General features: G+C 39.5%; 1 long non-coding RNA gene across 2 annotated transcripts; it reads right to left on the bottom strand.

Moving 5' to 3' along the window:
* Positions 1-7,393: 7,393 nt before the first annotated feature.
* LOC108640466 lies at positions 7,394-26,922 on the bottom strand. 2 transcript variants are annotated; one of them, XR_001921199.2, is made up of 4 exons: positions 26,747-26,922; positions 17,686-17,754; positions 9,236-9,396; positions 7,394-7,472 (listed from the first exon to the last, which is right to left on the bottom strand). It is a non-coding gene; the product is annotated as an uncharacterized LOC108640466 (long non-coding RNA). The 2 variants fall into 2 exon arrangements; XR_001921200.1 differs by lacking the exons at positions 7,394-7,472; positions 9,236-9,396 and adding an exon at positions 16,305-16,758.
* Between the last annotated feature and the right edge of the window lie 460 nt (positions 26,923-27,382).

The raw sequence follows: 27,382 nt of genomic DNA, 5'->3' as shown, positions 1-27,382 counted from the left end.
CAAGGTAAGGGTGACCAAGAAAGCTTCGACCTTACACTGAGCTATTAAATTTTCATTTTGCTTATATTTGTAGACATACAGAAAAGAGAATAATTCAAGAAGAAAATCAAAATATAAAAAGAAGTCTATATTCACAGCTAGAGATACACACATATGGCAAGCAACTATGGTAGGAAGGTAAAAGTGCAGAGCTGTACAAGAGAGATAAATGCTCATCTGAAACTTTCTAAGGCATTGGGCCAACTCTAGTTTCAGTTGTTCCTGCTTCACCATTTGGACAGGTGCAATTCATCACATCAGGCTCGAAATCTCACAAGGTAGGCACGATGTCACTGGAGTGAAATGTGAAAACCAGAGGCAAGTTTTTCACAAACACAGAGCTGGAGATTAAAGCTGGGAATTATCCTGGGTTGGACTCTGTGGATGTGTCTCCTGAGTGCACAGCCTGGATTGCTTATTTGACTTCCTTTATTCTCCAAAAAGCAGACCTCCAGCATTCAGTTGCTCTCATTCTACATCCTGGTGCATTCATCCTTCTGTTTCCAGCTGTATTAGCTCTCTGTCTGTGTCTGTATTGAAGGCGTTATGGTGACAGTACTTGGTGAAAGTTATTCCAGTCAGGTTTAAAATGTTCAGTTCAAATATCCTGCTTGAGAAACAGAAGTTTAACCCGCTCTGATTTCCATTCTGCTGGGCCAATGGCTTTACAAGAAACAGCTTTCAGTGAAGACTTCAAGGGGGATCCCAAAGCACTGTTGTAGATATTCTGGATGCAAGCCACTAAAACCCTGAGACTAAAGATTGCAAATTTATTACATGTTTTTGAGTACTGTCAGTGTTAGGACTCTTCTTATGAAAGGGTAACATTTTAGACATCTACTATTCACTAATACAGCCTTCTGCAAGGGTGTGTTTTGTTGATAGGTGTAAACTATAGGTGATATTATCCAGCAGGTTCCAGTCCTTGACTAACATATAAATTACAAACTGTGAGGGAACACTTACTATAATAATTAAAATAAGAAACAACAGCTTATGATTGGTTTATCAGGATGAATAATATAAATATACCCAGCAGGAATTTATAACGCCACTTGATATCACAGCCATCTGTGTCAAGAATTTGAGCTCTGAATATAATTAAAAAACAGTAACTAAGTAGACAAAATTTGAAGGTAACATCAGAGTTGTGACATCTATGTACATTTTATCTGGTATAAATAGAGAAATTTGCTGCAGCAGTAGCATAACAGAACAGCAAACCCACACTATAATGAGGGTACGAGAATCAGTTTCATCAAACAGGAAACACTTGAACCTTCATTTCCAAGCTCTAATCTTGAACCACTCTTAGCATTGAATGCTCTTTCTTCACTGCTACATGATTTCTACATGCTTGGGCTCTATACCCTTGCCAAAAAAAAAAAATAACCCCCAAAAAACCCCACACAAATCAAGTCTTTGATATGTTGAGTTTTCTATTCCTGCACAATGAATGGACTTCACAGCTGAGATCTCTAGGCATCCTTGGCCTTTTCAGGAGACTGGATTTCAGCTGTGTATTCAGAGTAAGTGGCAATCCATAATCTAACAAGCTGGTAAAGCTGAGCCATGATGAAGGCACTCACAATTGGGCACTGCCTCCAGTCTTGCAGTGCAGTGACAGCCATTCTATTGGTGCAGCTTCATCTGCCACTGGAAGAACTCATCAGCAGGACTGTGTAATTCACAGATTTCTTTGGTTTGCTGGACAAAGGAAAAATAATGTATTAGTAGTTGTTAACTTGGACACATTTCAGCAAATTTGGAACTAACATTTACTCCTATTTTCTTCCTCCTTTCTTTATTCCTCTTACAGCACATCTATCCTTAATTAAAATGTACAACTACTTCTCTTCTGATCATCATTAAAACTAAGAGCAACAGTGCTACTGCCTGATATAGTATGAGTTTTAAACATAAAACTAATCATATGCTAAGTGGTCACATTTCTCTATTCACTCCACAGAAAAGGCTGAATTATGACTTTATCATCATTCCAAGGTAAACATAGTGCATTGCTACTATGATCCATAGGCTATCCTTGTGGAAAGTGGGGGATTCAGAAATTAAGTCGGTCAGAGGCTTCCTCTTGGCTCTCTCATTTTCTTTGGAAAGAAGAACTTTCAGCAAATGCCTACTCAGTACAGCACATATTCCCTAACACATGAAGGCAGTCATGTAGGTGGCACACTGGATAAAACCCCTGCATCACTTCACCTCCTTCTGTTCGCTTCCAACAGGTAGGTGACAAAGCATTTCTGTGCAGAATGCTTTTCTTGTTGATCCCCAACCCACGACCAAGTTGAACCCAGGAGACTGCTCCTATAAGAGAAGTTTAATATTTTTTATCATGAACATCCCCCGAAGACTCTCTAAATGGTAGAAAGCTGCATTTCAGATCACAATCATAACAGTGTCTCTAAGGTAGAGCTACTAACATTTGATATGCCTGAATCAGATGTTCCAATCAGTGGATCTAAATTACATCTACTTAATAGTTTGGAAAGGACCCATGAAGTACCAACTAAAAATCAGATTCCTTAAACGATATTGATTTTTTTTTCCCTTTTAGAATCTCCTTCAATTTAGAGACAGCTTCTTCATTTCCTCCTTTTACATTCAGCAGCTAATTAAAAATTGGTGAGGAAAAAGCTTCACAACCCTCCTCACCCCTGCCAAATTGCAATATTCTGTTTCTCCTTTGAAAAGGCAATTTTACAGGAGCAGTGATCAATTCAACATAGCAGTTTTTACACCTCTGCAACAAGGATTTTCAACAGAGTTTAGCTCAGTTAGAGATTATTTTAAACTTACTCAATGTAAATAGCTATAAAATTTACTTCAGCACAGAAAATCAAGCAAATAAAGACAAGAAGAGCCAATATTCTCTAACTCAAACAGGCAAGTGAGATGCTTTCATAATTTCCAGAAACCAAGAGAAGCTCTGAGTCTATTAAAGTCACTGGCAAAATTCCCATCAAATTCTGTGCAACCAGAATTTCACACACCTTCTCCTGCTAACTGATCACATTTAAACACAGTATCATAAAAGCCCATGGTTCTTTCCATATGATTAATAATAACATTCAGCTATGCCTTGAAGCTAAGATTCCTTTTAGGATAAATAATCACATTTTTCTTTCCCTTGTCCCAAAGACTTTTTTCAATTTTTTTTCCCCACAACATTTATATTTTAAGCAAAGGAAAAACTGCATTTTTTTAGAGAGGAAATGTTTATTTCCTAAACAGAAGGGCCAAATCCCCTGCTCTTTAATTTACTGAAACTCAATGAATCAGGCCCACACATTCTTTATTGCTATCTAGCACTACACTGCTATTTGGAGTGAAAACTGCTAACTTCTATCATCAGGTCAATTTATGTATTATCAGACAAAACTGATGTCTACAGTGAATTATGGGTATAGGAGTCATTATCTTCCCAGAGCACCTTGAAAACGAGATGTCTAATCTCAGTAATGTAAGTTTCCTGGTTAAATAAATCCCCTGTGCTTAGTAATTCTATGCATTTACAGAAAAGATGTCACCCCCCCACACCTCCTTAGACTTTAAAAAACATTTTAAAGCCTCAAGGGGATTTGAATCCTCACTAAACAGAATTGATTTCTGTACTTACTACTTAGTATTCTTAATCACACAGTTCATGCATTTCTGTTATGTAATGGATTGGGAAATTCAAACAACCAGCCTGTTTTCCAAACATTCAGTTTCCCATCACCCCACTTCCCTTTTACTTTGATGGCTTTTTTTTTTTTAATATCAAGATGACAGTGTTATTAAGCACACTCTGCTGGAAACAGCCCCAAACAATCAGTGCTACCTTCTAAGTTTGTAGCCACCCAGGCCCTGCGTGAGCATTTAGAACAGAATTTCCAAAGGCTAGCAGAGGTTTTCCAATTCACTCTGCAAGAAAGATTGCCTCTCCACTTCTGCCTATGAGAATTCAGGTTAAGTCATCTATTTCTTCCTTGAGAGCGTGATCCAAAGCTAAATGAAGCCAAAAGGAATCCATCTATCGATCTGAGCATTCCTGGCAATTTAATTCAGCGTTCCTCTAGCAATTTATACACTGTGCTGGATACAGCCTGAGGACACACCTTTGTCAGTGACAGGACAGTGGAATTGAATTCACTCTCACCAAATTTGCTGACAACACCAAGCTGTGTGGAGCAGTGGACACACTGGTGCGAAGGGATGCCATCCAGAGGGACCTTGACAGGCTTGAGAGGTGGGTCTGTGTGAACCTCACAAAGTTCAGCAAGGCCAAGTGCAAAGTCCTTGCACCTGGGTCAGGGCAATCCCAAGCACAAAGACAGGCTGGGTGGAGAATGAATTGAGAGCAGCCCTGAGGAGAAGGTCTTGTGGGTGAGAGGCTGGACATGACCCGGCCATGTGCACTGGGAGCCCAGAAAGCCAAACATATCCTGGGCTGCATCCAAAGCAGTGTGGGCAGCAGGTGAGGGAGGGGATTCTGCCCCTCTGCTCTGCTCTGGTGAGACCCCACCTGCTCTACCTCCAGCTCTGGGGTCCCCAAAATAAAAAATATGAACATAAAAAGGAGTGACTCCAGAGGATGCCACAGCGATCAGAGGGTTGAAATACCTTGGTTGTTCAGCCTAGAAAAGAGAGGGCTCCAAGGAGACCTCATAGCAGCCTCCCTGTGCGTAAAGGGGTCAACAAGAAAGCCAGAGAGGGACTTTTTCCAAGGGTATGCAGTGGTAGGACAAGGGGGAACAGTGTTAAACTGAAAAAGGATAGGTTTAGATTAGATATTGGAAAGAAATTCTTTATTGTGAGCATGGCAAGACCACGGAACAGTTTGCCCGGGGAAGTCGTGGATGCTCCATCCATGGAAGTGTTCAGCGTTGGATGGGGCTCTGACCAACCTGGTCTAGTGGAAGGTGACCCTGCCTGTGGAGGGGTGTTGGAATGAGATGATCTTTAAGGTCCCTTCCAACTCAAACCACTGTGTGATTCTATGATTCTAGGACAACCCTAACTTGTACCCACTTCCTGTGGCCATAGGCACGTAGTCCCATTCCCAAGCACCTCCTTACCTCCAGGAGATACTCAGATGTCAGATGGCTGCTGACAGCACCACACTCCAAGTGAAACAGAAAGAGCCAACTGGCTCTCACAGCACACCCCTCCCACCCCTGCACCTTGAGGAACAGCCTCTGAGCAGAATGTACTATTTTGTCCATACCATCAACTTTTTTGCAGCTTTCTGGACTGGTTCTGGTTCCTAGCCAGCCAGTTCTGATTTGCATCTGCCTATATTTATAGTCACAATATCAGATTAAAAATATGCTTTTGTCCTCAGGAATCTACCCTGACACTCTTTGGCCCTGTGTATGCTCTCACTCTCAAACAAATCAGGAGTGACTCACTGGCAAAGTGATGCTGCAGTAGTACCTAGAATAATAAAAATAAAACCTAACAATTACATTTTTTAGCTCCTGGTTCATGTTTTAATTTTCTTATCAGGTTTGTTGTGACTCACCTTTTACAAAATCAAAATTAGGAACTCAGAAATTCCCCATTCAGTTTTCATATATCTCATGGGTCCTTAGCTGATTTAGATATGTACCTGCTGCCTGCAGCCTCTTCTTTTACAAATCATTCCAAATAAATTCTGCTGCACAAGCACCACATTTTGACCACACTAATTCTAAATTAGATTCAAGAGCTTGTTAAAACCATCTTTCTGATAAAAAAAAAGGCAATTCTTTCATACAACCTGAGAAGACCAGTGATCCATGTCAGTTATACATTAAAGACTATACAGTTGCTGCTGTGTCAAATAAAGCTTTTCTCTAACACTCTGCAAACTTAGGTTTCGATCTCTACTTAGTAAAATACAATGAGATTCTAATATTCTAGACCACTTCTGAAGTGTGAGCAGCAATGCACCCAGGAAATACGAAACTCGCTTAAAAGACAATGGTCTAAACACTTAGGGCCTGCAAATAGAATCATGAACTGGAATCAATCACATAACATATTTCATGTTTCAGCAAGAAATAGATGCGGCAACAGAGAGCACTTCTCTCCATCTTGCTGTTTTTCGTAGCTTAACAGCTCCACACTGTTTGGACACGCCATTTATAGTCTTTGAAGTTACTCTGGGTAGACCCTTAGCAGGTAGATACCAGCAAAGCTTCATATTTCTCATCTGGGTTGTGCCAGCCCATCCAGTGTCACCAAGCAGTTACCCCCCTGTCGCTAATCTTTACAACAGTGTTGTTTTTTGGAGGCAAGGATACAGCAATTTGAGCTGTTTACATCCCTGTGCATGTGACTGCAGAGCCTCCAGCTCGGAGTGTCCTCGTTTTTGACTATCCATGACCCTGCTACACTGTCTTACTGCCTCTCCATGTGTTATAGCACTTTCCATTACTTCTACAAACATACTATGCCATGTGAGAGACAAACTGTATTTGCCTTTTAGGGCCCCTGTAAAGAAAAGGCAGTTCTTGTGCCCTGTTGCAACTCCTGCCTTTATGTAACTGCAAAATATGACCCGTCTGTACCCACTATTACTGCCTTTTATTAAGGTAATCAAATATACAAAAGAGGCTGATGTTAAAGGGAAGAAGTCAGTACACTGCTGTCAGGACAAGTTGTAGGAACAACACGTGGCGCATCAGTGTGTTCTAAAGTATTTAGGGAAAAGAAAAATTAAATTTGATTATCACATCCCAGTAAAAAAATTGCATCAGCTACACACTGTCTGCACCAGTCACATTAATCCCAGGCTTATACAGTGGGAACTGTAGATGCCATCTGCAGCCCTAGAATAATCTTGGCAGCACACCAGCACATGTTCATTTCTGTGGAGAACAGCCTTGCTTGCTGTAGCTGAGTCCTCATGGTACCTCAGATGGCCAAATTTTCTCAGAGCTAGTAACTGGATATTATCACTCATCTAAATCCATCCTAGTTAAACAAGATGCTTGGAGTTGGGAGTTCCAGAGACTTTATTAAAGGTTGAGTAGGTAACCTTTCTTGCCCCCCTGCCCTGATTTAGCAGAACATGATTACCTCAGGCAACTGACCAAAAGTCTATGATGGATAACCTGAAAGCTGGAACATACATTAAAAAAAAAAAAAAAAAAAGAAAAAAAGAGAGAGAAACCAACCAAACAAATCCCTAAAACAACAAAACCAAAAATCCTGCTGTTGAGGAAATTTCAACTTTGTTCTACTTTAAGTAGAACAGAGTCTTTCAACAGCACAATTAATATCATCCTAATGAATTATAGATGGATTGAGAGGGGAGCCAGAGGAAACTGCAAAGCATTATTTCTGTATTTGAATAAGAACTTCTACCCAGATAGCCTGACTTCTTTTTATTTATGAGAACAAGGAACAATCAGGACAGTTCTTGAAGAAGACTGGCATCCAGCAATCTGCAAAAAGGGTACAGACAACAGACACAGTTACAGTTCAAAGACTTGTACATCAAAGAGTGACCCATCCTCCTGTGACTCCTCCTGCTCTTATTTCACTCAAATTCTTCAAAGTAGGATTCAGTGGAATAGATGACTGGGTTTTTTATCCTGGATAACCATGGATCAGCCAAGATTTACTCTAACTCTATTGAATCCACATGTAGTTCAAAACCATGTTACTCTAATAACACAGAAAGAAAAACACTGCTGTATGCAGAAAATAATGTTCATGAATAAACTCCAAATATCCATCAGGAATAGCTTAGTGAATCACACATGTATTGGTTTAGCGCTATAAACTTCTAGAAGCAGTTTTACCCAGTATTGTGTGTAGGTGGGACTTCAAAATGGCTCTGCTGGCCTCACATGGTACCATTGTTATCAGATCTGAAACTTAACAATCTTTAGCACAGTTATCCCTTCAGCATCCCTGTGACAAGGAATGTGGGACTATACCAATGTTAGCATACAGCTGAGCTTACTGTCTGTATCACTAAAAAGCATAATCATATACACATCATTCTACCAGTTACTGATGATGGGGTGTCTAAAGCCAAAACACTGATTTTCAAATGTGTAGTTTCAGTTGCTTCCTCACTCTTAAGATGCTTAATGATACTTAGAAATGTAAAGTCTGTCTGTGAGGAAATTCAGATACTGTAGAATTCTTGGCAATATTTAGCAGCTAGAGCAGCTAGACAGCTACCCTACATTTAAGCTAAATCAGGATCTATAATTTATGCACTCGTTCCTATGTTACCTCTGTGATTAATCTGCTAGCTTTCCTCAGAGCAAACTTACCCAAGGAATAAGGGTAGAGGAGTGGACAGGACTTGGCCCTCCTGCTGCCTCTTACCTGGCAGCCCACCAGTCACAGCCCAGTGACTGCAGTGCCCTTTCTCACTAGGGTTCAAATTTTCTTTTTGTTTTCAGTTCTTCTCTTCTGTCTGATTTCTCCAACCACCAGGTAGGAGACTTTCTCCTTCTTCAGAACCTAGAATCAGCTGTTCTGCTTTATACAAATTAATTATGTATCAGTTGAGCTCAGGAGACGGGTGTATGTGTGTGCATGTGTTTGCATGTGACTCCTTGGCCTGGTTGCTAGAGCAGTCACTTGACAGAGGATACCATAGGATTCCCCAGTCCCAGCTCCAATAAACACTAAATATTAATTTAGTTCACTGGAGCAGAAATTAAAACTCTTGCAGCAAGTAAAATAAGATGTTTTGGAGGACTGGCTATGGGTGCTCAGGTAAGAAGTCTGCAGAAGACGGAAATTTGAACCACACACCAGAGTTGTAGATTTGAGTACTGAGCTACTGTGTGTAGCAGTAACCACAGGGAACTCAGCTGGTTTTGTCAACAGTGCTCTGCTGGAAAAAGCTGATTGGATTGAGTGGATACAGGGGAATCTCAGTTGAGAGAAAACAATGGCACTGTGTGAAAAGTGAATAGGAGAGGGTAAATGTGTATGTGCATGTCCTAGCCCAGAACTGGAAACTGCTACAAGTGGTGTCAGCCACAGCCATTGCTTTGCTGGGTGTCAGTTTACGCTTACTTAAAGATTACATGTTATTTATCTCACATGCAGCAAGCAAGGCATAATATATTATTAAGGGATTAGATAGCCAATAAGAAAAAAACCTGATATGAGGGCTGGAATTATATTTCTGAATATGACTAATAACAATTTCAGTCACTGTTGGAGATGGGATACTCACCATTCTTGTCCAAACATCTCAGTTCACTAAGTAGTATGTCTGCTCATGGGGTCTTAAGCACTCCAGAAATGTTTTTCCATTTTCAAAAGGTGTCCTACACTCGCATGTTACCCGTTGATTGTGTATTAATCATAGCAGCAGAAGATAAAATAGAGTTCAGCCTACAAAAAGCCATTGGGAGCAGAGATGAATAGAACAAAAGCTAGGAGATGAGAAACAGGATCTGTAGCAAACATTTGCAGTGGAAACTGGGACAAAAATACCATGTAACAGAGAGTTTCAGGGCAGCTGTCTGAGAGGTGCAGGCCTTCATGCAGAGGTCCTACTGAATTTGACAAAGAAATCCTAAGGAAATTTTTTTAATCAACTTACCACTTTCAGGATGAAATGTATACTCTTGAGGCAGAGAACTCTATGTGTATATATAAACAGTGGATTCCATAAACCATTTTACAATAAAATCTAGAAAACCTGCAAGTATAAATATGCTTTTCTCTTTCTTATGAAAATCCATGTTATATCAATGGGTTTTTACAGAAGAACTCCATAATGTCATCTTTACTGAAAACCACAGTATACTTGCCACTTGAGGATTGCAACTCTGGATTTGTAGAAACTCAGAAATCTTTGAAATACTAATGGAGTCCTAAAGCTCAGATAAATCCAAGAGCATAGCTTAAACAGAAGTGTCTAGAAAAATTGCCAAAGCATCCAAGTGAAAACAAACATGAGGGGGATATAATTACAAGGGATAACAAGACTTTGGTTGTAATCTCTTGCATGTATTGGTATTATCAGCTGAATCTTTGGATAGGTCTGATCCAAAGTCTGCTAAATGTTAATGAGGGTATTTCTTCTGATTTTAATAGGTTCTGATCTTAATCCCAAACCATTTTGGTTTTGTGATGTGAAGCTTGTTTTATGAAAACAAACCTTGCATGACATGAAGTATCACAAACAGTGTCTCATTATTCTTTATTTTTAATATAACAAAAAGAACCTTTTTAAAAATAAAGGCTCAGGATAATAGATTTTTCAGCAGTGCATTTCTTGAGTCCATGCACTTAGATTTTGGCTTAGATGTACAGTGATCAATATTTCCATGTGAAGCAATTAATTTCCTCTGTTTGGCATGTGAATAAAACTCTTGCAATGCAACTTTGACTTTCATTTTAGTTGCAGTCTGCTATTGCTAATGAAAAAAAACAACTTCCTAGCTTTTCTAATGTATCAGCTGGATAAATTGTTAACACTTAAGAACTCCCTAGGCAGTAATGAATGACACAGTTTTCTGTGTTATCCCTGATAAAGTTTAGGATATGGAAAGCAGCTTAATCCTCTTTCTATACGCTCCCATCTGTGCTTTAGAGCTACCACAGTAAATTACTACATACTGAAGCACTGCTTCAGATGCAATTTCATATTTTCAAAGCTGAGATAATTTTACTCCACAGTGTATTTTTTAATCTTTGTAAAAAAAAAATAAAATGTTTAAGGGAGCCAGGTCAGATAAAACTGTTGAATTTAAGAGATGGATGGTAGTTTTCAGTGAAGTAGACCTTTTTGCAAGGTTACTTGGAATACAGAGTTAAGCCAGACAAATCACTTCGCTTATAGAAAATCTGCAATGCAAAGTGTTAAGATTTAGCTCAATTGTAATCTTTTGTTAATTATAAGACATTCTTTATGCAGGAATAGTTGCTGACAAATATGGCTTGAGGCACTCTTTTTATTGCACCTTAAATATGTTATTGCCTGTGCCTAATGAATTTGATCCTGCTTTCATTTTGCAGAATGATTTTACTTGGTGCAGTTTTGCCATTAGCCTGCTCAGTCACAGTTAGGGCTTATTTCTTTCTCTGTGAGGGAAGCTTAAGTTTTGTGTTGGATTTCTCTACATTTTATCAGATGCATCTTTTGCTGCTGTCTAACTATTAAGGATAAAGGGACTGATTTAGTATCTATTGGAGTAAATTGACTCACTCAGTTCGGAGGCTGAGCATAAGCAGCTGCTCCAAGAATAAAAGTGAATGCAGAGAGAGAGATTTAATAAACTTCTCCGTCTTGCATTTTTCTGTATCAAAATAAAAACCTACATTCAGTAAAACTACTGAAATCCAGACAGTCCAGTGTCTTGCTCAGGTCACCATATGGTTGTGGAACAGCTGGTTCATGTTAAACCTTCACAAAATTGAGATTATACTTGCAGGAAGCAGCAGATACTTTGAAGAATCTGCAGCCACAGTGCAGCATCTAAAGCCGACAGCCACAAATCATCAAAACACTCTGATGGAGAAAGAGTTCCTCTGTAACCCCTTGTTACTTTGACTTTTAAAACAACATCTTACTACTTATCCTATGTCCTGGGACTAACCTGAAGAATAGAGGCAATCCCACCTGGTGACCTAAACCCAGCTAAGCAAACATCTGTCACCTCACAACCGGATTAGGGCAATCCAGCACTTTCTCTTGAGACCTGTCAATTGCTTCTAAGACTTCCAAGTTGTCAAATCTGAGCTGAACCTCCTGAATTCAGGGTGGAGAAAAGGGTCTGTGGATTTTTCTGGGGGTAGAAGGTAGCCAGCTCACATTGAAACAGAGCTGCTTCACACAGTGTATGCCAATAAAAAACTCCTCCTGTTCATTTTGTTTTCTTTAGTTCTTTGCCAAATGTTCTTTAGTTCTTTGCTGCTGGGATTGCAAAGGAACAGGGTCTCATCTTCATCACCCGACCCACAGGATTCTGCCCTTTCGGTCTGGTGTAGGGTGGGTGGTGAGCAAAGTGCACTTCAGTGGGCAAGCCTGGATTTGGCAAGCCTGGATTTGTGCTCACAAGTGGGAGAAGTGACACATGGAGTTGAAGGCAGCTTGGTAACGATGAAAAATGAAAAAGTACCCATTCTGGCTCAACTGTAGTTGCATACTATTGAAAGAATACTGAAGTGGCACAACTATGCTACTGTAAAGATGAAAGTTTCATAAAGCTCCTGAAAACCAGAAATACCTGAATATAAGGCATTCACGTTGTCCTTTGGGGACCTGGCGTGATGTTATCAATAAAGACAGTAATCCAAGGGATCATGTAGGAGAAGCAGGGAGGGGTCTAAACCCTGCCTCTGGGAGGGAAGGAAAGCTCACTTCAAAGCTGATGCCTCAAGAGGCAAGGGAATGGGTTACCTTGAGCCTGAGAAGGTCAGAGAATAGGGGGTTGCTGGCAACAACCGGCTTTCCCTCTGCTTCTCTCCTCACCCCGGTCCCAAGGCCCTCCTTGGGAACCCAGATGACAGGCTGTGATGTCTGTCCCAGAGACATCATTTAGCTCCCTGTGTGCCCCTGGGGGCTCAGAAGAACAGGAGGGGGAACAAAAAAAAAGGTGGAGGACCTGGATAATCTTCTGCAGTTTAACCTGAACATCGGTTCACAACATTAAACAACAGATGCTTCTCAAGGGCACGACACGTAGAGGCCTCCTTGAAGTAGGGGAACTGCTAAAGCCTTCCAGCTAAGGCTGACAGATTTTCTGATAACAGAAAATGAAGCAATCTAAAAATATGCTCTTCCAGCAAGCCCTACAATCAGTTACAGGTAGATCATAGCATATTTCATAAATGTCAAAGCAAGCCGTCCTGACATCATTAGTCCTTTATTTGGACACTGATAGAAGAAGATAAGCTAATTATTTATGAATATTCAAAGGACAAATAAAGCATGGAAGCAGATTGATATGAACTCTCTTAATAACCTGATCCAAAGATGATTCATGGTTTCCCATCCTTTTTTTTTTTTTAAACTTTTTGTGTATATGATAATACATGACTGTGTGTTGTTTCTTGTACTGCTGTATGAAATAATGATTTAGAGGTATACAAGCAGAAAGCGAGTAGGCTAAACATTAGCTAGTTTTTTAAAGTTGCTAATAGAAGAATAGAAATATCATACTTGGTATATTAGAAATTAAATTTAGGCCTTGGGTGCAAATATAGAGCAACACATGGCTTTCTCAACAGAATAATAAAATGAGTTTGCCTTTTAGTGAATTTGTGTGTTAGCTTGAAAATCACTCTAAACAAGGTAACGGATATTTTTGGAACTGAGCATTCATAGAAACTGCTAATGAAGTAATGCTGGAATTTCTGAAACATGCAAAATTACTGCTTGAATAACACTATGACTCTGCAAACATCACAATATAGGAGAGATATAAATAAAATACTAAGTATCTCCAAAATATCAAGCATTCAAGGTATATTGAGGAACACCAAACCAATGGATGGAACACTAGTAAACTGCATGATTTAGGCATAAAATCAGAGAGGATGCAGTTACAGGAGGATCTGCTTCTGTAAGACATCTTTGTCAAGTCTTGGGAAGCCACAGAAATCCTGCCTAGATTGCAGAGGTCTTCTTAATCATAAAGAACATTAATAATAAACAGCATTTAACTACACATCACTACATCAACCACGAAAATGTACCATTTTTCCAACTCATTTTATAATAACATTCATGGAGCTGTTTAGAAGGAAGAGGTGCACTCAGTAGCCATCAGAGAGATTCACCTGGTCTGCCATTATGTGACTATCAACACCTCTTCACTGGAGCTTGGGGTAAAGACAACCAGAGCCTCATTGTGAAACCAGAATCTATGACATGAAAAGCTGGGAGAATGTTTAACAGTGGAGTAAAAAGACAGGTAAGAAGGTTGTGATAAACCTATGAAAAGAATTTTTTGTTCTTTTTTTAAAGGAAAATTTGTGCTTCCTCTCAAAGTGCTTTCCAGGAAATACTTATTTCCTAATCAGCTCTAGTCATAAGTTATTATGAAGAGTACTAGTATTTTTTTCTCCTTCTGACAAGGAAAAAAAAAAGCAATTAAATGACACAGTTGTCACTTGTTCTCATGAGTGTGTCCAATTGTGCCAAAATAGTACTGCCCATAAAAGACAGTAATCAGCATTTGAAAATATTGCTGTAACCAGCCAGGGACAGATTACTTTGAGGCTCATAATGAACAAGAGCAACAAGTAGGAAGGGGAGGGCGGGGGTGTTGGAGGAAGCAGGAGCAAAGGAGAAGACAAGAGAGCTCCGTTCATTCCCTGCCTTGAGCTCACTTGCAGACACAAGACCCAGTCTGTTTCTGCAGCTTTGTAGAAATGCCAGGAGTGTTGAAGGCAGCATCCATCACTGCAGCGAGGGGGACAGGGATCTGACCCTCTTCACTCACGCACTGGCCCCCGGCGCTGGCTGCGCACACACACTGGATATGTGTAGGCACTCTATTAAGGAGAGTCTGTCAGAGGCTACCAGAGGGCTTCCAGGAGAACTGTGTAATGTTCTCTGAGTAACTCCCTCTGTTCTTCAGAGATGGGATGTCAGAGGGGTAGCCAGCACAGACACTCCCAAGAGCCCTTGAACACCTTCGTGTCGGTTAATGGTGTGCTCTCCACACAGTGTGTGCAGCCAGCCTATACCCTGAGTTAAACAATTGTGGTTAATCAGTGGCAGCCTTAATTAAACTTTTGCCAAGCAAATTTAGTTAATCGTTCAAAACACATTTGTGAGATTCTGCAAAATGAACGGCTTACCCTCCACCTTTGTGAAATTACAGTTAATCATTCACTAATGTCTGCATCATCCTATTTAAACCTTCCCCCTGTGGTTTTAGACTTCTTTCTGCTTGCTAATCCACCACAGGGGAGTGATATGTAAACATGCAAATACATTACTGTAGGCTTTTCCTATTTGTGGTGGTAGGTTCTATCAAGCCATATTTATAGCCTCACCAGGAATGATTTATAATTCATTCATCTCACATTCAATTGAATTAATTTAAAGGTATAATTCAATTTAACAAACATTCAGCGCAGTGTACTGCAGCTGTTTCGGGCATGCTGCACTTCACCCCATCTTTCTGTTCTCGGCCAGCTTCCTGGCTCAATGGCATTTCTATATATCAAACCAAGTGCCACCCCAGAACCACAATGGACCACAACAAGACAACAGCAGTTTTTAAACCTCCAAGTTGTGTAATTATTACCTACCTGTCCCAAATTTCTCTAAATTCTCCTTCTCCATGAAGAGTATGTCCTCTATTGTGCAGCTATTTTAAAATCCTCTCGGTATGAACTGCACTCTTGCTCCTAACTCTGCTGAAGTCCATTATAGACAACCCTTTCCTATGATTTATGCATCATTATAAAAATCAAATTTCTTGGTTGTCAAAAGTAAATTCACTGCAGCAAGTCGAAGGAACTAGGTCCCTAGCATACAAAGCCATCACATCAGTCTAAGGGTGTAACTTCAAATGTGATGGAAGGATATCCTATAAACACAGACCTCTCTTAGAGAAAAAAATGAAAAACTGATTATCAGGTTGACTGAAGAAAGTGCAAACTGTCTCTCTCCTAACCCTAACCCCAACCACCAGGATGGGCTGAGTCTTGGCCCACACTCAGAAGCCATCATCCAGATAAAAAAACTGTCAGCAGAGAAATTGTTCTGCAGGATATTGCTCGTCTTGCCAACCCTCTTTCAGCTGGAGATTTAGGCATTGTGCCTCTCCTAATACTAAACCTTATCTTCACTGTACTTTTAACCATAAGCCTAAAATGAGTTGTGCTCTGAGCCATAGCCTGGGTCCCCAAGACATGTTTGAAACTAAAAAGTTATTACAAAAGAAATAATTACACAATATTATTTAAAAGGTCACCATGAAAAAAACAAAGACAATTATGTGCAACTATTGTAATTTCTGAGTAGGACTGCATTTTAGTTTTACATGTAAATCATTGATTTTTGCAGCTAGTTATTTGCTGAATTAAAATCAGAAGCACGGTACATGTTCAACAGACCCTTCATTATATTTCTCTTCATTGATCTAATCAAACATTTCTCATCAGTGCTTAAATGTTATATTCCAAACTTCCTTCCAACTTTTGGCTATTCTTGCAAAATAACAATTTCAAAATTAACTAAGATAAAAGGGCCACACACTTAAAATAAAAACAAAGGATCCAGGTTTATGTTTTTTCTTTAAAATTAGAGATGTTACAATTTATTTTTTATTTGATTTTTTTCCAATAAAATTATCGACATTATTTAACTGGATAAAGACACGTAGTCTTTCTTACACACACGCATAAATATTACAGACTCTACCCCCCAGCATATTCCTCAGACTATCTCAATTTTCCTCAGATGTTTTGCAATTTTTTCCTGTGTATTGTCAGTTTTAAAACAGTGTTTTATTCTTCTGTTTACTTAGGGGCTGTGCAAGCTGGCTGTTTGAATGCACCAGTACTATCAGAAGTCCATAGGTTACCCCATTTATCCTGAGTCCTTGGTTTCCAGAGGAGTAAAGTTCCATGAGCTCCTGTAGTTAATGGCACTGGAGGTATCATATAGCCAGATGCATTTTGGATTGTCTTTGGATTCCCCACATCCACGACCAAGAAGCTTTTGTCAGCAAGGTTACCCATAGACAGCTGTGGGGCTGGATCTGCATCGAGATATGAACTCACACCCTGTAGATCCAAGTGTAACATCTCAGCTAAGTGTCACAGTCAAATTAATTTTGTTTGATGTTTTTAAAAGTCTACCCATATGCTGCATGTATTTGTCATTACCAACCTACCTCAAAGCTTGGGAAAAGGCATGTATTACAGTTGCTGCTCTGTGCACCCCATACCAACAGGGTAGCCTACATGATCCCAAAAAAAGAAACCCTAAACCCTGAATATGTCAAACGCATTGCATGAACAAACTGAAGAAGAAGAAGGCGGCATTTTCTTCAATTTTTTCTGTTTTGATACTTCTAGACTTAGCACTACAGAGGGGACCATATTTATACCCTGATAGGTGATCCTTGGGTTGATGTGCCCCTTCAAGCAACTGCCCTCTTAGCACAGAATCTGACTTTAGCAAAACCTGAGATCAGCAACTATACCAGGCTTTAGACCAAAATGGTTTATGAGTGGTCCATCCCCCATCATATCCAAGGAATGTCATGGCCTTACAATGGCATGCTTTTTGAACCCTTTCCAATTTCAGATATTTCCTTTCTCTTTTAATACCTCATTGCTTTTGCATCAATTACAGCCTGACCTAAAGCCACACTGGCAGTGAATGTGATATATAGTAGAATCCATTTAAATGAATTTCTGATGAAAGAATAAAACTGTTAAAAGAATAAATTTACTGCACAGATTTATACAAATCCTGTATGTGCACTGAAATCCTCTTAAAAGAAAAACTGATGGAAGATTAAAATGTTAAATGAATTAAACCCCAGCATCCCAGTGAAATATAATGATTATTTGACCTATTAAATGAATAGCTCCACTGACCATATAATGGTAAGTATTCAAATATATGTCAATTTTAAATATGAAGTGAAAAAATGCAAAGCAAACAGTGATCAATGGGAATATCTATTAAAACAATAAACTTACAGAGGAGCAGAGAAATGTTCTTGGAAGGTCTTTGTTCACCCAGCCAGGAAGCTAGAGACTCCTTCATTTCTGTGAAGAAAGAGAGAATTTTAATGATTATTAAAAGTTGTTAACTGCACAACACAAATGTAACTTTTGCTTTGCCTAATTTCAATATATTAAACTGTCTGAGAAAGCCATTTCCTTTTCTTTCCAGCTGTGGTAAATTTTTAGGGATTTGTTTTAAAGAAGTTGACCAACATCTGCCTTTAGGGTTATCTGTATTGCATTTTATGGAAAGTATCTTTTAAAACTGCTGAATCAGTAATCAAGAGCAAAACATGCAAAAACATACACGTTGTGAGCACTGTAACATTTATTTTAGCTTTCGTTCTTTCAATGTGTAGTCAAGAACATAACACATAAACATATTTCTGATAAACAGTACATCCATGTATTTCAATGCTAAAATAAAAATTAATCATTTTGTCTGTCCCATCAAAAGCACTGTTTTGGTAACAGTAAAGTTCTGTGAAGTGATCCCATTTTGAAAAAAAAAATGTTTTATCTGTATATCTTGGTTTTGCCCAGCTCTTCTAGTAACTGGTTTCAGGTTTAAATCCCAGATTAAACCACTAAAAATGTGCACTCTAAATCCCCTGGTAGCAAGTTGAAAACAATTTTATACATCAGCTTCCTACCTGGGAAGAGTTGAGTTCATATTCAGTTTAGGTCATAGGTGAAATGAGTTTGTCAGTCACAATCCAGTCTGTAATGAATTTATATCTGGATCACAAAATTACTGTACTACCCAATTAAATATTGCCTGAAGGGACTGTTCATTAGAGATGGAGACCCAACAATGGATATTAGAGACTGAAGTGCATTTTCAGTGTATGAAGAACTGTACAATCCCCAGATAGTCCTGTCTCAGTAGCAAGATGCTACGTGTGGAAATGACACCTTCCCTTATGTCAAGCCTTCACATTTGCACCACTTTGTGATTACATGACCTTACAGGCTTCACAAATGTCTTGCCAAGAAATACCATAAACCTTGAGTCACAGCTTTCTCTTCAGAAAAGGCTTTGTAGAAATTCAAGGGTGTTTTTAGTGACAACTTAACGCGACTGTGACTATCCTTCTGCCATTTAGCTCAAAGCCTATATTTTTGAAGGATGTATGGATAAAGCCAGGTCTTTCTTGGAGAGGTCTGGCTGGCAGTGAAGCATGCTGAAAGCTACAACTTTCCTGCACTGAGGGAGCAGTGAACTGAGGGAGTGTGAACTGTAAGCCACCAGAAGAAGGCACCTGTAAGGGTACAAATGTGTCGGTCCTTTCTTACAAGGGAAGATGTCTTCTGCCTGTACCCCTCCTGAAAGCAAAACCAGATGGATATGAGAGGCCAGGAAGGACACTTCAGCCCACTGGGTGAGATCAACACCAAGTCCTTTGAGTTTCCCTGTGATTCTCTGGTGAGCTTCAAAAAAAAAAAAAAAATCAAGAAAGGGAAAATTCGACTACCTGACTAACAAAATACAAGGAAAATATATTTTGGGAGATTTGACAGTGGAAACTTTTCAAGGTAGAATTTCTCTTTGATTTTTCCCTTGTTACCTGGATAATATCTCCATAATCTTACACTCACACTGAGATCTGGGATTATAGAGAAGTTTTTAATTTACTAAAAATCCATTCACCATCATGTTCTGATAATCAGTGCACTGTAATAGCCATTAAAAAAAGCTGGAAATAACCACGCAAATGCTCCAGTCATCCCTAAAGTTGTGGTTTGCTCTACCTTAGAAAGCAAAAATATACACTGAAAATGCAAATAGGTAATAGGGAGACATAGAATATTAATTCATGAATAAAAAACTAGCTAGATGGCCAGGCCCAGAAAGTGGTGGTGAATAGAGTTAAATCCAGCTGGGAGTGAGTCTCTAGTGATGTTCTCCAGGGCTCAGTACTTAGACCAGTTCTTTATAATATTTTTACCAATGATCTGGACAAGGAGATGGAGTGCACCCTCAATCAGTTTGCAGAGGAAACCAATTTGGTTGGGAGTGTCAATCTGCTGGACATCAGGAAGGCCTTGCACAGGGATTTGAATCCATGGGCTGAGGATAGTGGTATGAGGTTCAACAAGGTGAAGTGCTGGGTCCTACACTTCAGCCACAACAACATAAATGATTCTATGAATACATACTGGGTCAGGGGTTTGCAAATTAGAAGCTTGATAAAGAGATTATCATATTTTAACTTTGTCATGCCAAGATAGTCTGCGACATTGCCTTGTTGAGACACGCAAAATAGTTGAGAGCTGGGAAAGAAACAGCTCCTGTTGACAAGAAAACCACTAGGAAGATCAGGAGATGGCTGCATAAGAAGCAGGGGTCATCCAAAGCCAGTTTGTAAGTCAGTGAGGCTCAGGTAAGAAGCTGCATGAGAAATACAGTTAAAGAAGAGTGTTTCAGTAAAGGTTTTACTGGGCTCGACAGAAATAGCACTTTTTCTTAACTGTGTAATTAGGATCTAGATGAAGTGTGAAGCTCTTCAAAGCAAGGATAGAGAAGATGCTGCACATACATGCAAGGCTTAAATACCTTTTGAGAGACATGCAAATGTTATTGGCTTTATGGGGCAGCAGAAAAATGTAAGAGTAAGGGAGGTCTTGATTGTTTCATTGCCAGACATAAATAACAGTTTGCATAATCCAATATTCACACTAAAATCTTTGGCCACACACCAGAGAAAAACGCATTTCCATCCTTGCCTCTTGGGAGTCCTCTTCTGAAAGACTTGGTTTTTAACAGTTCAGCCCACATCCCTTTCTATTAGTGCAAAAAGGAGAGTCAGCTCATCATACCTGATTATCCTTCTGATTGAACACTCAGATCAGGTGGCTTCAACCTGCCCTCTAACCCCTTCTTTGCCAAATCTTTTTCTTGTATCCTTGTTTGTCACAGTGACAAGAAAGCACTGAATCAATACAAAAAGGACTTAAACATCTTTTAGCTTCAGGAAAAGAAATAACTGAATCAGGATCTGAAGCTGAATCAGGATCTGTTTAGTGGGTTAATCTGTTTTAATCCAAGAAAATCAGATGCAAGCCATGCTCATTAAGAGGAATTTAATTTTGTTTTCTGTTATTTAAACAACCTAGAAATCATCTGACCTTCCTGCCAATAATTTCTCTGTACTATTTATAACCATTTTTGAAGGTGCTGATTGCAGTGCTGAATGTCAATAGGATTCTGTCTACTATTAATGTTATTACTATTGCTGTAGTACTCAAAGCAGCAATTATGGAGCAAGACCTGACTGGGCTACACACAGATCCAGAGTAAGATAGCTGCTGTCACAAGAGCAATATGAGAGACATTAATAGTTAACATGGATCTACATATGGAAAACTGTGGAAGAGCGCTGGTCAGCATGGCAGAGGGGACCTGGATCACCAGTGGCTTCACGGGCAAGAATTTTAAAGAAAATTTGAAACGTGGTAAGATAATAAGCCTGACAAAATTTCAGATATTTATTGGAATCACTGCCAAGAGTGAGAGCCATCATGAGAAAGGTGTGCTATGTTTGATACTCAATATGAATGTGATTGATGTGTCAAGACAAATAAGCCCTGAGTAACAATCCTGGCCATTTCTGAGGTTTTCGTAACTTCAGTGGGATAGGTCTGATGGAGCAAAAGGGGAAGAAAAGTGAGATATAACTGGAAAAGGAAACCTTCAGAGTTCTAAATCACACTTTCAATTACACAGAAATGAAAAGGAGAAAGAGGGAATATGTAAAGGCACATGAATCCAAGGGTGCACAAGCAATTTTTATTAAGATAGGAAAGACCAAAGCATGACTGTACTGCGAAGAGAAAAGCTGGAGCATCTAAGAGAAAGGAGTGGGTAAAGGAGGGAAAACATATAGATACAGACTGAGGACAAAACAGGATGGTATTGAGGCAACTGGAGGTGATTAGAGAAGGAGCATTACTCAGGAACTTGCACCTCCATCGGGGGAGATGATGACACAGAACCTTTATAAAGATTGTAAGGCAATCTGGGATGGGGTGGGAAGGTCAAATGGTCATTCCAAAGGGGAAAGGTACATACAGTTTTTACTGGAATAAATTGCTATCAACATGCCCAGAGAAGTCAAGAGTAAAGGTGTAGAAAGTTTCAAAAGGGGATGCAAGGTGGGAAGAATATGAGTGAGGTTACAGGCATGGAGTTGTTGAGCTGGAAGAGAAAAACTGTTTAGTCAGGAAGATTGTGGAATGGAAATGGAAGAGGAATTCTTTTGCAGTGGGAGGACACAAGCATGGAGAAGCAGATTTCATTTTAACACTGCACTGTTTATACACAAGTGCTGTAAACTGAATGCTGAAAGTGATTCTAAGTTGCAGCTTAGCGGGGCCAGACCATGCAATTAGAGGACACCTCTAAAGAACTAATGTTAAAAGTGAATGGAAAGGAAATAATACATCAACATATAAGGTAAAAAGAACAACTAACAAACCAAATCCACGCACACACCCCCAAAATAAAAAAGCCCAAAACATCCATCCCAAAACAGTAAAAAAGCCTGAGAGTGGATAAGAAATTATCAGCTACTGCTTGTAAAAAGTGATGGGGGAAAAGACCAAAGCAAGAAGGCCTGTGGGTGGCTGATCTCAGTAACCTGAGATTAAATACTTTCTTACCATGTGTCCTCCAGGGTGCATAAATTCCACAATGCAGATCCATTCAATTGACACAGAACAGGCATGTGCAATGATTAAATGATTTGTGTGAGATGACAGAGAAATCAGTGCCAAACGTTGGCCCTAAGACCCCTGAATCCCAGGTCAGACAGTTTGTGAGCCAATAACTGTCTCTTGGCTGGTTTAGAGAGAAGTCTGATATCCCTCTGCTCTCTGCAGAGCCTCCCCTTATAGGTCTACTAATGGAAGGGTATCCTATAAGATGCCACTCAAGATAAACAGCAAATTATATCTCAAAATATTACAGCCTTTCATATTTTTATTTATGCAGTGTGAACTCTGAAATGGTAGAAACAAAGGCACACCCAGAAATGGCTCACTTTTTTATCCGCTGACGGGTGGGCAGAGAGGAAAGCAAACCACTCCCGTAGAGTTTAGTGCTTCCCATAGCACAGAGAAACAAAAGGTAAAAATTCACTACTCATGAAGTATCCACCTGTGCTGACAGCTAATTTAGGCCCAATATACATGCTATGTAGAGAAAATAAATTCTCATGACACGTGAAGTCTGGAATCCAGGGCAGCCTGGCAGTGATATTGAAGTAACGCTCTGTTTGCATACTGATTTCTGTGGTACTGCTCTTTGTTTTAAAAAAAACCCCACACATATTTATGCAGTTTCACGGGAAACTATCATATCCAAACACATGAGGAAATCAAACCAGAATCACTATTTGTTAACAGTTCACTCTATAACCAGGCAGAAATTCCTTCTAGGGTTTTGGGGGTTAGATTCTGGTTTGCAAAATGAAAGTTTGGGATACCCTCTTGATCTCCTTTCAGGCTTTGGAGATATTTTATATCTCCCCATCTGATTTTAAAGATTTTCTGTATCCTGTGGAGTCCTTTTACATATCATTCCTAATAGTTCACTGAACATTTAGAAACAGCATAAGTCACTAGCTTCTAATTTTTCATTTCAAGGATTTTTGACACTTTTTATCTGCTCCTTAGCTAAGTGCTTCTTTAGCCCTGTTTGTTCAGTATTTTGAGAGTTGCTTTTAATACATCTGCTCTTGCAGGCACTTCATCTGCAGAACTCCTCCTCAAGAAATCCACAGCACAATAAACAAATAAAAGAACTTCACCTCACTTTATCTCTTCAGTGGTTTTGCGTGACTTTTAGTTCACCTCTTGAACCTCTTCAGCACTCACCACTGTCAAACTGACTGTGCTCTCTGCTTATCTGAGATTACTTTCTCTCCACTGAAATGCAGTTCATTACTTTCTTCAATGGAATTCTAAATCTGTTCTCTAATAGATTTCTAATCCTTAGCAAACCCACGCATTACGAAGCAACCCCTGTGCCTGCCATATGGTTAACCTGATTTTCAGTGACCCTGCCACAATAATTTTCATTAGAAGCATGTGATTAGGAAAATACCACACCAACGAGAATGTGATTCCCATTTCCGGCTTTCCCTTATTATTCTGGAGAGATTCTGCTTATCACACACCCTTCAGTCACTACAGAGAACTGCAATTGCCTCCTCTCAGAAATCTCCTGTTCTTGCTTTTAAGTCTACTCAAGACTGTCATAAGCTTTTGCTTCTCAAGCTCAGCGTGAGGGGTGCACTGTTCCCCAGACACTGTACTTCACTTGCTTGTAGAAGAATCAATAGATCAATAGATTTCTGATCTATTACAGTAAAGTTGGCACTCTTAACACGAAGCATGCTTCCATACTAGCAGACCATTAAAATAAGAATACTGAGTGTTATTTTTATCCTGTTTCTGACCGTGCAAAACATTCTGACCACTTGTGATCATTAATAATCTTGTGCAGCTTTCCACAGCAATAGAGGACTTCATTGAAATGTCCTTGGAGAATTCCTGCTTATGTAACTCTATATCACTAACTATATCCTTACTTCACTAACTGCAGAATTCTAGCTCACGACCTGTTCCAAGCCATTTTGAGATCATATTGAATATTTTTCAGTAGCAGCAACCATAAACCTCCAAAGTACAGGAATTTTAGTGTTGGAAGGAGAATAAAAATATATACATATCAGAAGATAGTGATTTTTAAGTATCTGTTGCAATACAAACACAGTAGTGAATCTGAAAAAAAATTGTCAGTTTAGTATTCAGAGAAAACCAAGCATCTAAAAATACAAAGGGTGTTTAGAATGACCACACTTACCAAGGAGTTTGAGATTTTGGGGACAAAGATGTTATATAAATGTTGAAGTTTTCACGTTTTGTGTTAGGTTTGCTTTGTTGGTATATTATAGTATGTAGGGTTGTTCATTTGGGGTTTTTTTGAAGTAATTAGTTTAATATTAATTTTAGAGATACCTCCCAGTGCTAGGCTGCATCAGGCACCTTGGAATGAGGCCTGCTGAAGACAGGCATTACAGAAAGCAATTATCGACTACTCAGGTCGGTGAATGTATTGTTTTTTTCACAACTAAACATCCAGAGCCTGTTGTTTTCAATTAATATTCTGTTACCATGACAGAACAACTCCCCCTGATGTTATATATACACTGGAGTCAGGACCAGCAGCCCCAGAGTAACGATGGCAAGAATCAGTCGTGGGGACTGTACAGGCAGCTGAGGTGTGACACAGCTCCAAAGCAATGATATGAGCATGTGATGATGCAGTGCTTGAATAAACTTCTCTCTCAGCATTTTTTTGCATCATCAGCTATTTATTTCAATATTCTGTATGTCATCAGTACTCTGGCAGCCCATTTTTTTTTTCTTTTTAATACTCCTTCTGTATAAACAGCATGCATAAAAGTTCAGTTTTGGAACAGTTCATTAATCTTCACTTGTTAAATGCTGGTTTGTCAAAATGTACTTGGTAACTGCATCATTTGTGTTACGACATCACCCCAATTTGTGACAGTTAATGCTGTAAGAATTCATATCCAGGTGATATAAATCTTGCATTTATATGTTTGACTGATAATTACACGGTGAAAAAGTATCTGGGTCATCACTTTCCAGAGGCACCAGTGTCTGTGTTTCTATTCCTGGTCAACATTCGAAGGCGTTCCAGTGCCTGCTCGCCTGGTGTTTTCCCTGCTGACACAACCAGTTAGACAGATAGAACTGTAAATGTTATAATGAGACACAGCAATTTCCATGTGGCAGAAGGGCTGATGAGAACACACTGCAAATTTTAGACAGTTTTAAAGTACCCTCTTTTGGCTCAAAGAAGCCTCCAGTGCTTTCATTATAATCTCTTGGTTTAGCTGTTTCTGTTGAAAGGGCAGGCTCTGACCTCCTATGAGCAGAGGCTTCAGTGCCGTGAACAGCTGCATCCAGGCTTTTAGAGAGGCTCCCAGTTTGGAAGCATGTACCAAATCCATGCCAGCTGCTTGATTTACCTGGAACTTCAGCGGGTGTAAACCAGCCCCAGACCATTTAAAGTGGCTCAAATTCAAATATTAAAGTGAGATTGAAAACTAGCAATGACACATTTTTTTCCTGCACCTTTGAATTGACTATTGATCTCACTGACTGTAGTGAAGGAGGTTCTGGCATTAAAAGCTGGTTATGGAGAACCACTTCCTTAGGGAGACGAAAACATTTCTCTGTCCCTCCTTGTGTCATTAACACTTCACTGAACTCAGCTGGGACAAGGGCTTCCAGAGCCCTTGTCTCTTGGAAAAAATTTTGCCTTTCAGAACCTGACATTTCCCAGCTGGAATTGTATCTGTTTCAATGAAAATCAAAAAGCAAGTGTAGCTCATGGCTATTAAATGGCAATTTTTTTGATGTGCATCCATCATTCATGCTGGTGATCTAATCCCTGTAAAGTCAATGGGAGAGAAGAAAAGAAGGCAATTCACAGACCCTAAAAGACCAACACATCCATTAAGAAGTCTTCCACTATGCTCTTTGCAGATGAGTTAAAATGTGAATTATTTGCAGGAAGAACTGGACAAACAATTTAAAACAAGAAAAAGCTGAGAAAAAGTGAATTCTTCCACAGTCAATTCACGAAGTAACAAACAGAAAAATAAACATCCACCATTTACATAATTCATGAATAGTTACCATTTCAGTTCTCTTTTCTGTCCATACACTGCCAGTGAGGGAAGTGCCATAACCACAACCTTGTGTGTTTCTCTCTTGTTTAATATTTTTACCTCCTATGTTCTTCAGAAACATTGTCAGATTTGCAAACAGTGAAAGGAGGTATCTCTTACTGACTTCATCTGAGTTATGTGATTTACACCAGCAAGGACCTGAAGTTCTACTTCTCTCCTTTTTTTCTCCCTGTACTTGCATAAAGAATTTGTTAACTCACATGCACAATCCCACTGAATCCTTCACCAGGGTAAGTAAAAGTTACCTGAATAGGCACTCTGAATCAGACTGTTGATGTGACTTTAGTTGCAGACTATTTCTTCCCAAAGTGTTTGGAAAAGGAGACACATATGCACAAACATATTCTAAATAGCCATAACCAGCTGGTTTTCCTTCCTTTTTTCTCCTTTTGCTTTATATCCAGCTCTCCTGCCCAATGGAAGCAGTGCTTGTGGAAGCATTTGGATACACCTGGAACACAGGAGAAAAGGGATCCTTTGAGCATTACATATTTACTTTGAGACCTTGAGCTCTGTGGATATCTGTGTATACCCAAACTATGGCACACTCTGGAAGCCACGACTGACCTCATCACCCTCCTATATCTCTGAACAGTTTATAAATACATGTAAGTCACTCATAGCATCAGTGCTCCTTGGAGGACTTGACTTCACTTCCCAAGGAGCGTGGGACACACAACATTCATAAAACGTAGACACACAGTACCCCTTCTTGTCATGCCTAACGACACCATATCTGCCAACATGTGTCATTCAGCACTGGTTGCCACATGACCACTGAGAAGCACACAGTAGCCTGAGTTCAAACCTGTAGAATGCTGACAGCTCCACTCAGCTGAGCTCAAGATATGTTTCACCTGCGACATTTGGTTCCCTTCCTC

Source organism: Manacus vitellinus, unplaced genomic scaffold (assembly GCF_001715985.3).
Source record: "Manacus vitellinus isolate BGI_N305 unplaced genomic scaffold, ASM171598v3 scaffold_34_pilon, whole genome shotgun sequence".
Classification (NCBI taxonomy): Eukaryota; Metazoa; Chordata; class Aves; order Passeriformes; family Pipridae; genus Manacus; species Manacus vitellinus.
Note: the sequence above shows the minus strand (reverse complement) of the source record. Positions and strands in the feature narration are given on the sequence as shown.